Source organism: Cherax quadricarinatus, chromosome 7 (assembly GCF_038502225.1).
Source record: "Cherax quadricarinatus isolate ZL_2023a chromosome 7, ASM3850222v1, whole genome shotgun sequence".
Classification (NCBI taxonomy): domain Eukaryota; kingdom Metazoa; phylum Arthropoda; class Malacostraca; order Decapoda; family Parastacidae; genus Cherax; species Cherax quadricarinatus.
Window position 1 is genome coordinate 68,111,398 of NC_091298.1, and position 7,616 is coordinate 68,119,013.

Here is a 7,616-nt window from a genome sequence, read left to right on the forward strand (position 1 = left end):
GGCTGAAGAGGGGTTGTTGAGGTGGTTTGGTCATTTAGAGAGAATGGATCAAAGTAGAATGACATTGAGAGCATATAAATCTGTAGGGGAAGGAAGACGGGGTAGGGGTCGTCCTCGAAAAGGTTGGAAGGAAGGGGTGAGGGAGGTTTTTTGGGCGAGGGGCTTGGACTTCCAGCAAGCGTGCATGAGCGTGTTTGATAGGAGTGAATGGAGACGAATAGTATTTGGGACCTGACGATCTGTTGGAGTGTGAGCAGGGTAATATTTAGTGAAGGGATTCAGGGAAACCGGTTATTTTATATAGCTGGACTTGAGTCCTGGAAATGGGAAGTGCAATGCCTGCACTCTAAAGGAGGGGTTTGGGATATTAGCAGTTTGGAGAGATATGTTGTGTATTTTTATACGTACATATATACTTTTAAACTGTTGTATTCTGAGCACCTCTGCAAAAACAGTGATTACGTGTGAGTGAGGTGAGAGTGTTGAATGATGATGAAAGTATTTTCTTTTTGGGGATTTTCTTTCTTTTTGGGTCACCCTGCCTCGGTGGGAGACGGCCGACTTGTTGAAAAACAAAATATATGTATATTTACATACATACAGTAGAGGGAGTAGGGAGGGGGGTAAATGAGGTTTTGTAGGCAAGGGAGATGGACATGCAGCAGGCATGTGTGAGTGTGTTAGATAGGAGTGAATGGAGACAAATAGTTTTTGGGACCTGACAAGCTGTTTTAGTGTGAGCAGGGTAATATTTTATGAGGGGATTCAGGGAAGCTGGTTAGCTGCATGTGAGTCCTGAAGGTGAGAAGCGCAATGCCTGCACTTAACCCTTTCAGGGTTTTTGATGTACTAGTACGGCTTACGCACCAGGGTTATTGACGTACTAGAACACCTAAATTCTAGCGCCTTCAAATCTAACGAGAGAAAGCTGGTAGGCCTACATATGAAAGAATGGGTCTATGTGGTCAGTGTGCGCAGTATAAAAAAAATCCTGCAGCACACAGTGCGTAATGAGAAAAAAGAAACTGACCGTGTTTTTGGATTAAAACAGTGACTTTGCACTGCATTTTCGTGTGGTATTTATGGTTGTATTCTAGTTTTCCTGGTCTCATTTTATAGAATGGAAGATGTATTACAGAAATTGAGATGATTTTGATTGGTTTCACAATGAAAAGTACCTTGAAATCGAGCTCAAAGTAGCAGAAATGTTCGATCTTTACCAAAGTTCAAAAGTAAACAAATCATGCCAAGCATCCAATACACGTTAACTAGTGAGTCTAATATTCTTTCACAAGTGCACTGATATTATTTATACCATTTCTACACTAACACAGTAGTCTGCATAACAGTAAATCTTCTGTTTTTTTTTTTAAGAATAAAAATTCAAAGTGGAAAGCAAAAGAAATATAAGAGGGGCCTGGGGATGTGACTAACGAATAGAGAACTTGTCATTTTAGTGCCAGGAATGTCTGTCTTGTTTATTCTGGACCCTATTTGGAAATTGGCATCTTCTGAAATTTGTGTGAAATTATCAAAATTGCCAATTTCTAACCACTTTATTTGATAGTTGAAATTGGTAAATGGGTGGTTTCTTGTACTCACTTGATAGAAAAAAATGAAGTTCTAGCAAAATAAATATGGTTTTTGTCGACTAGTACACAGGAATTGGCCAAAAATAGGGCTCAAATTTGGCAAAATCGCCGATGTTCACTCATCGGCTAGACCGCTAACTTCACAAGAGCATAATTCCGTAAGTTTTCCATCAAATTTCATACTTTTGGTGTTATTATGATCAGGAAAAGATTCTCTATCATTTCATAAGAAAAAATAATTTTTTTTTTTTTTTGAAATATTTTTGACCCTGAGAGCAAGTTTAGGAGAGGGCCTCTCGACCCTGAAAGGGTTAAAGGAGGAGTTTGAGATATTGGCTGTTTGGAGTGACATCTAAATTGTCATATCTGGGGACCTCTGCAAAGACAGTGATTATGTGTGAATAATGGTTAATGTGTTGAATGATGGTGAAAGAATTTTTTTCTTTTTTGGGTCACCCTGCCTTGATGGGAGATGGCCGGAGTTGAAAAAAAAAATATATATATATACACCTACCATCCGACTTACGACCGAGCTTGGTTCTGACTAACTGATCATAAGTCAAAATAGACATAAGTCAAACCTTACTACTGAATATCAGCATCGCATTAAGTAGTGATTTTATTTTATTGTTTTATTTTGGTATTTCATTTTTTACTTTACTTTTTATGCTGTTAGTACTCTATTTTATACTGTAAGGTTTTGGAGAAACACTGTGTACAACACAAACAGTTGTTTATTTCCCAGAACATTTGCATACAAAACACGGTTATAAGTTGAGTGGTCGTATGTCGAGCAGGTCGTAAGTCGGATGGTAGGTGTATACAGTAGGGCCCCACTTATATGGCAGGTTAGGTTCCAGGCTACCGCCGTAAAGCAGAAATTGCCGTGAAGTGGAACACTTTTTTTCCTTATAAATGCATGCAAATACTAGATAACAAGTTTACACTAACATATATTAAGTTAGCAATAGAACTAGGCATCAAAAAACAATAAAAATGTACAATACACACATAATGCACTCATTACTTACCTTAAAATATTTATAGTCTCAATCTAGGGTGAGACAAGTAGTATTCATTGTAAGAAATCAAGTGTGGTATGTATGGTAGTCAGCCAGGCTACCATAACAGGCCATTCCACCCACACATAATATTCTATGACATTTATGCATCCCAGAGCAATAAAATGCATATACAGTTCACTCACTACTTACCTTAAAATATTTGTAGTCTTAATGTAGGGTCAGGGGTGAGTAAATGAGATAAAATGAATAAATGAGAGAGAGAATGAGTACATGAGGGAGGATAGATGCAGAGTTGTGTAAAAAAACCAGGCAAACGTAAGTTTTGTAGACAAACGAAGTGTACACATCCGGTTTGTGTACAAGTTGTCTCTACATTGATACGGTAGAATAAATAAAGAAGAACACTCCCATTCTCGTGTAACACCATTTTTAGAAGAAATGACACTCTGAGTGAAAGCAGTGGAAATAAGTCACTCTCAGACTTTTTTGGGTTATCCTAGGTTCTCTACACATATGCTGTTATGTATGATAATCTATGTAACTGTATTTGTGTATACCTGAATAAACTTACATACGAAAGGAATAATTTTCTACAGTTACCCCCAGTAACACATTTTCTCTTATGTTAGACTAGAGAAAATGTTATTCTTGCCATCACTTGTACAAGTTATCTGGCTACCACATATCATATTTATGTTTATTTATTCTGTTGTGGGGTGTATTTATCATCTTTATATGTTATGTATCGTGTTTATTATATAGTTTTGAAAAAATATCATGGCTGAATTAATAAAAATGTGTATTTTAACATAATACGTACAGTGGAACCTCAAATATCGAACTTTCTTCGGTCCAGAAGGCTGTTCGAGTGCCTTTACCGAATGAATTTATTCCCATCAGGAATAATGTAAATTAGATTAGTCCATTTCAGACCCTCAAAAATACACTTATAAAAGCACTTACAAAAATACACGTACATAATTGGTTGTGTTGGGAGCAGTTCAATTTTTGAGGTTCCACTGTAGAGTGGTCCCTCGTTGTTCGTAATTAATCTGTTCCTGGAGCCATTACTATAAACGAAATTTACGATTTACGAATCAATTTTCCCCATAAGAAATAATGTAAATACAATTAATCCATTCCTGACACCCAGAAGTATTAAAACAAAAAATTTTTTAACATGAAATATGCATGTAGTACATAAACAATACAATGGGAAATGATGAATGAAACATTAACAGCATAACACTTACCTTTATTGGAGATTCTTCTTAGTGTATGGGAGACTGGAGGAGGAGAGAGAGTGGATTGTTTATGGTACCTCAGGTACCATTTGCTTTTCTGGGGTTGCTTCTCTTCTCTGTTTCTTAATGCCACTAGGACCACCTTGAGAGTCACTGGAGTCCTGTCTCACAAAATAACTGTGGAGAGAGCTCTGTTTCTGGCGTCTCTTTAACACTTCCCTAAAATGGCCCAAGACTTTGTCACTGTACATGTTGCCAACCTGGCTTGCAACAACCTTGTTAGGGTGATGTTTCTCCATAAAGCTTTCCATCTTACCCCACATAGCAAAAATCTCTTTAATTTCTGAAGGCACCTTGTTCCATCTCTCTTCCTCCTCCTCTGCAGCAAGATTCTGAGCTGCGATGTGTTGCTCTTCCTGCTGAAGCTCTTGCAGCTCCTCAGTGGTGAGCTCTTCATTGTGGTCTTCCACCAATTCTTCCACATCCTCCAAACTCACATCCAACCCCATGGAACTCCCCAGTGCCACAATTGATTTTACAACAGACATAGGCTCATTAGGGTCAGTCCCAAATTCTTCAAAATCCCTCTTGTCGACACAATCTGGCCACAATTTTCTCCAGGCAGAGTTCAAAGTCCTGGTAGTCACTCCCTCCCAAGCCATACCTATAAGGGTTATGCAGTGGAGGATGCTGAAGTGTTCTCTCCAAAATTCCCTTAGGGTCAGTGAGTGTCTGTGGTCACACTCAAGCACCTGTGAAACATTGCTTTTGTGTAGAGTTTTTTAAAGTTTGCAATAACCTGGTGGTCCATGGGTTGGAGGAGAGGAGTGGTATTCGGGGGCAAGAACTTTACTGTGATGAACCCAAACTCCTCGAAAATTAGGTCATCCAAGTTTGGAGGATGAGCAGGTGCATTGTCCATTACTAGCAGGCACTTGAGATCCAATTTCTTTTCCAGGAGATACTCCTTCACACTAGGGCCAAACACTTCATTGAACCACTCGACGAAAATTTCCCTCGTGAGCCATGCCTTACTATTTGATTTCCAAAACACACACAATTTACTTTTCATAACATTGTTTTTCCTGAACACTCTGGGATTTTCAGAATGGTACACTAGTAATGGCTTCACTTTGAAATCCCCACTAGCATTAGCACAGAACATTATCATCAGCCTGTCTTTCATAGGCTTGTGTCCTGGCATTGCCTTTTACTCTTGTGTAATGAAGGTCCTCTTTGGCATTTTCTTCCAAAAGAGGCCTGTTTCGTCACAATTGAACACTTGTTCAGGTTTCAGTCCTTCAGCCTCTATGTACTCCTGGAATTCATGCACATATTTTTCAGCCGCTTTGTGGTCCGAACTGGCAGCCTCACCATGCCTTACCACACTGTGTATGCCAGTACGGTTCTTAAATCTCTCAAACCAGCCTTTGCTGGCCTTAAATTCACTCACTTCACCACTATTTGCAGGCAATTTCTTTACCAAATCTTCATGCAACTGCCTAGCCTTTTCACAAATAAACGAAGTCATAAGAGTATCTCCTGCTAATTGTTTCTCATTTATCCACACCAATAATAACTTCTCAACCTCTTCCAGTACTGGTGATCTCATTTTTGTCAGCATAGTTACTCCCTTTGCAACAACAGCATCCTTTATTTCATTTTTCTTGGCCACTGTGGAACATAAGGTTGTGTAGGGTTTCTTATACATCCTGGACAGTTCGGCCACACTTGTACCACTTTCAGGTTTTTTCAATGATGGTTTTCTTAAATTCAATCCTATTTCTTACCTTTACCACAGGCTTGGCACTAGGAGCTTTCTTTGGAGCCATGGTAGCTTATATAGTACTTGCAAGCACTAAAATAAATGGAATATTATGAAATATTTCGCTGGAGCACGTGAAGGGACCTTCGCTCACTGGTAAACAATGCCAGACTGGCTGCCGCCCTGGCTCACGCTGTGGGTACGTGTCCCGGATGAACTACGACTCGCGAGTCAACCTATGAAAAGCGAGTCCATGTTTATACGAAAATACCTCTATGATTGGCGAATTTTACGATTGCCGGGAACTACGAAAAGCGGGGGACCACTGTATATGATATTTAATGAGACTCGGTGATTATTATTATTATTATTATTATTATTATTATTATTATTATTATTATTATTATCATCATTTCTAATATGGCGTCATTTGTGCAAGTCGTCTGGCTACCACATCTCATATTTACATTTATTTATTCTACTGTGGGGTGTATTTATCATCTTTATATGTTATGCATTGTGTTTATTATATAATTTTGAAAAAATTATCATGGATGGATTAATGAAAATGTGTATATTAACGTAATATACGACATTTAATGAGACTCAATGATTGTTATTATCATTACTAATATGACGTTTCGAGACATAAGACACTCTTACTGATTTTAATGTGTACCTGCATGCCAGCACAGTATGTAAGTTTATTTATGTACAGGTATACATAAGTATAATTATCAGAGTATATATATAAAATATGAAATAACTTTTAAAAACACTTGAAATTTTGGAGTTTCCAGACATAATGGAGAGACTTAGTGCTTACGGATCTCACAGAGAATGTAAACAAACCGGGTGGGGCGTGGTGACCGTATTAGAAAGTCAGGTGAGAGGAGCTCTATAGCGAGTTTTCGTCATAATTTGAAATGACTGTATTAGCGGAACACCGTAAAGCGGGGCCCTACTGTATATACAGTGGTACCTCGTGTTTTGAACAGCTCCCAACTTGAACAATTATGTAAGTGTATTTTTGTAAGTGCTTTTTTAAGTGTATTTTTGGGGTCTGAAACAGACTAATCTCATTTACATTATTTCTTATGGGAACAAATTTGTTTGGTATTGGTACTTGAACATATCGGCACTTGAACAGCCTTCTGGAATGAATTAAGTTTGTAACTCGATGTACCACTTTATATACACAGTCATACCCTACCTAATGTCATTAATTAGTAACCCAGTTTTTGACGTAAACCAGACAAAAAGTCTTAAAATACTTTAAAATGGTGACAAACACCATAAAACTAGCATAAATAACTTGCAAAAGAATATAACCATTGTTAAACCTTAACCCTTTCAGGGTTTCCGACATACTAGTACGGCTTACGCGCCAGGGTTATTGACGTACTAGTACATGTAAACTCTAGTGCCTTCAAATCAAGCGGGAAAAGGCTGGTAGGCCTAGATGTGAGAGAATGGGTGTGCGTGGTCGGTGTGCGCAGTAGAAAAAAATCTGGGACCCAGTGGTGCATTGTGGGAATGCCATTTTAGTACACCTTGTTCACCATGTCTCGCGGTAAGAAACTCCTCACTTGTCGGTGAATTGGGACACTTTTGTTCCCCAGTGACAGTTCTGATACAGATGGAAGTGCCAGTGAAGCTGAGTTTCAAGGTTTTGATGAGGTTGTGACCGAAACTAATGACCTTAATACTGGTAATAGTGAGGAAAACACAGACGACCCTCAGCCTTCCACCTCTGCTGCTGGGCCATCTTGTTCATGTTTAGTTGTACCAGAACAAAAGAGGAAACTCCTATTTTTCCCAGATCCCAGACTCAGATGTGAGCATTGGTGATGATAGTGATAGTGAATAAGAACTACAAGCTCTTGAAAACAGTTCCAGTAGTGATAGTGAAGTGGAATATTCCCCAGTGAAGCGTCAGTGTATTTGACGGTATATGCACTCTGGTAGTGTGCCATATGCTATTCTAAGG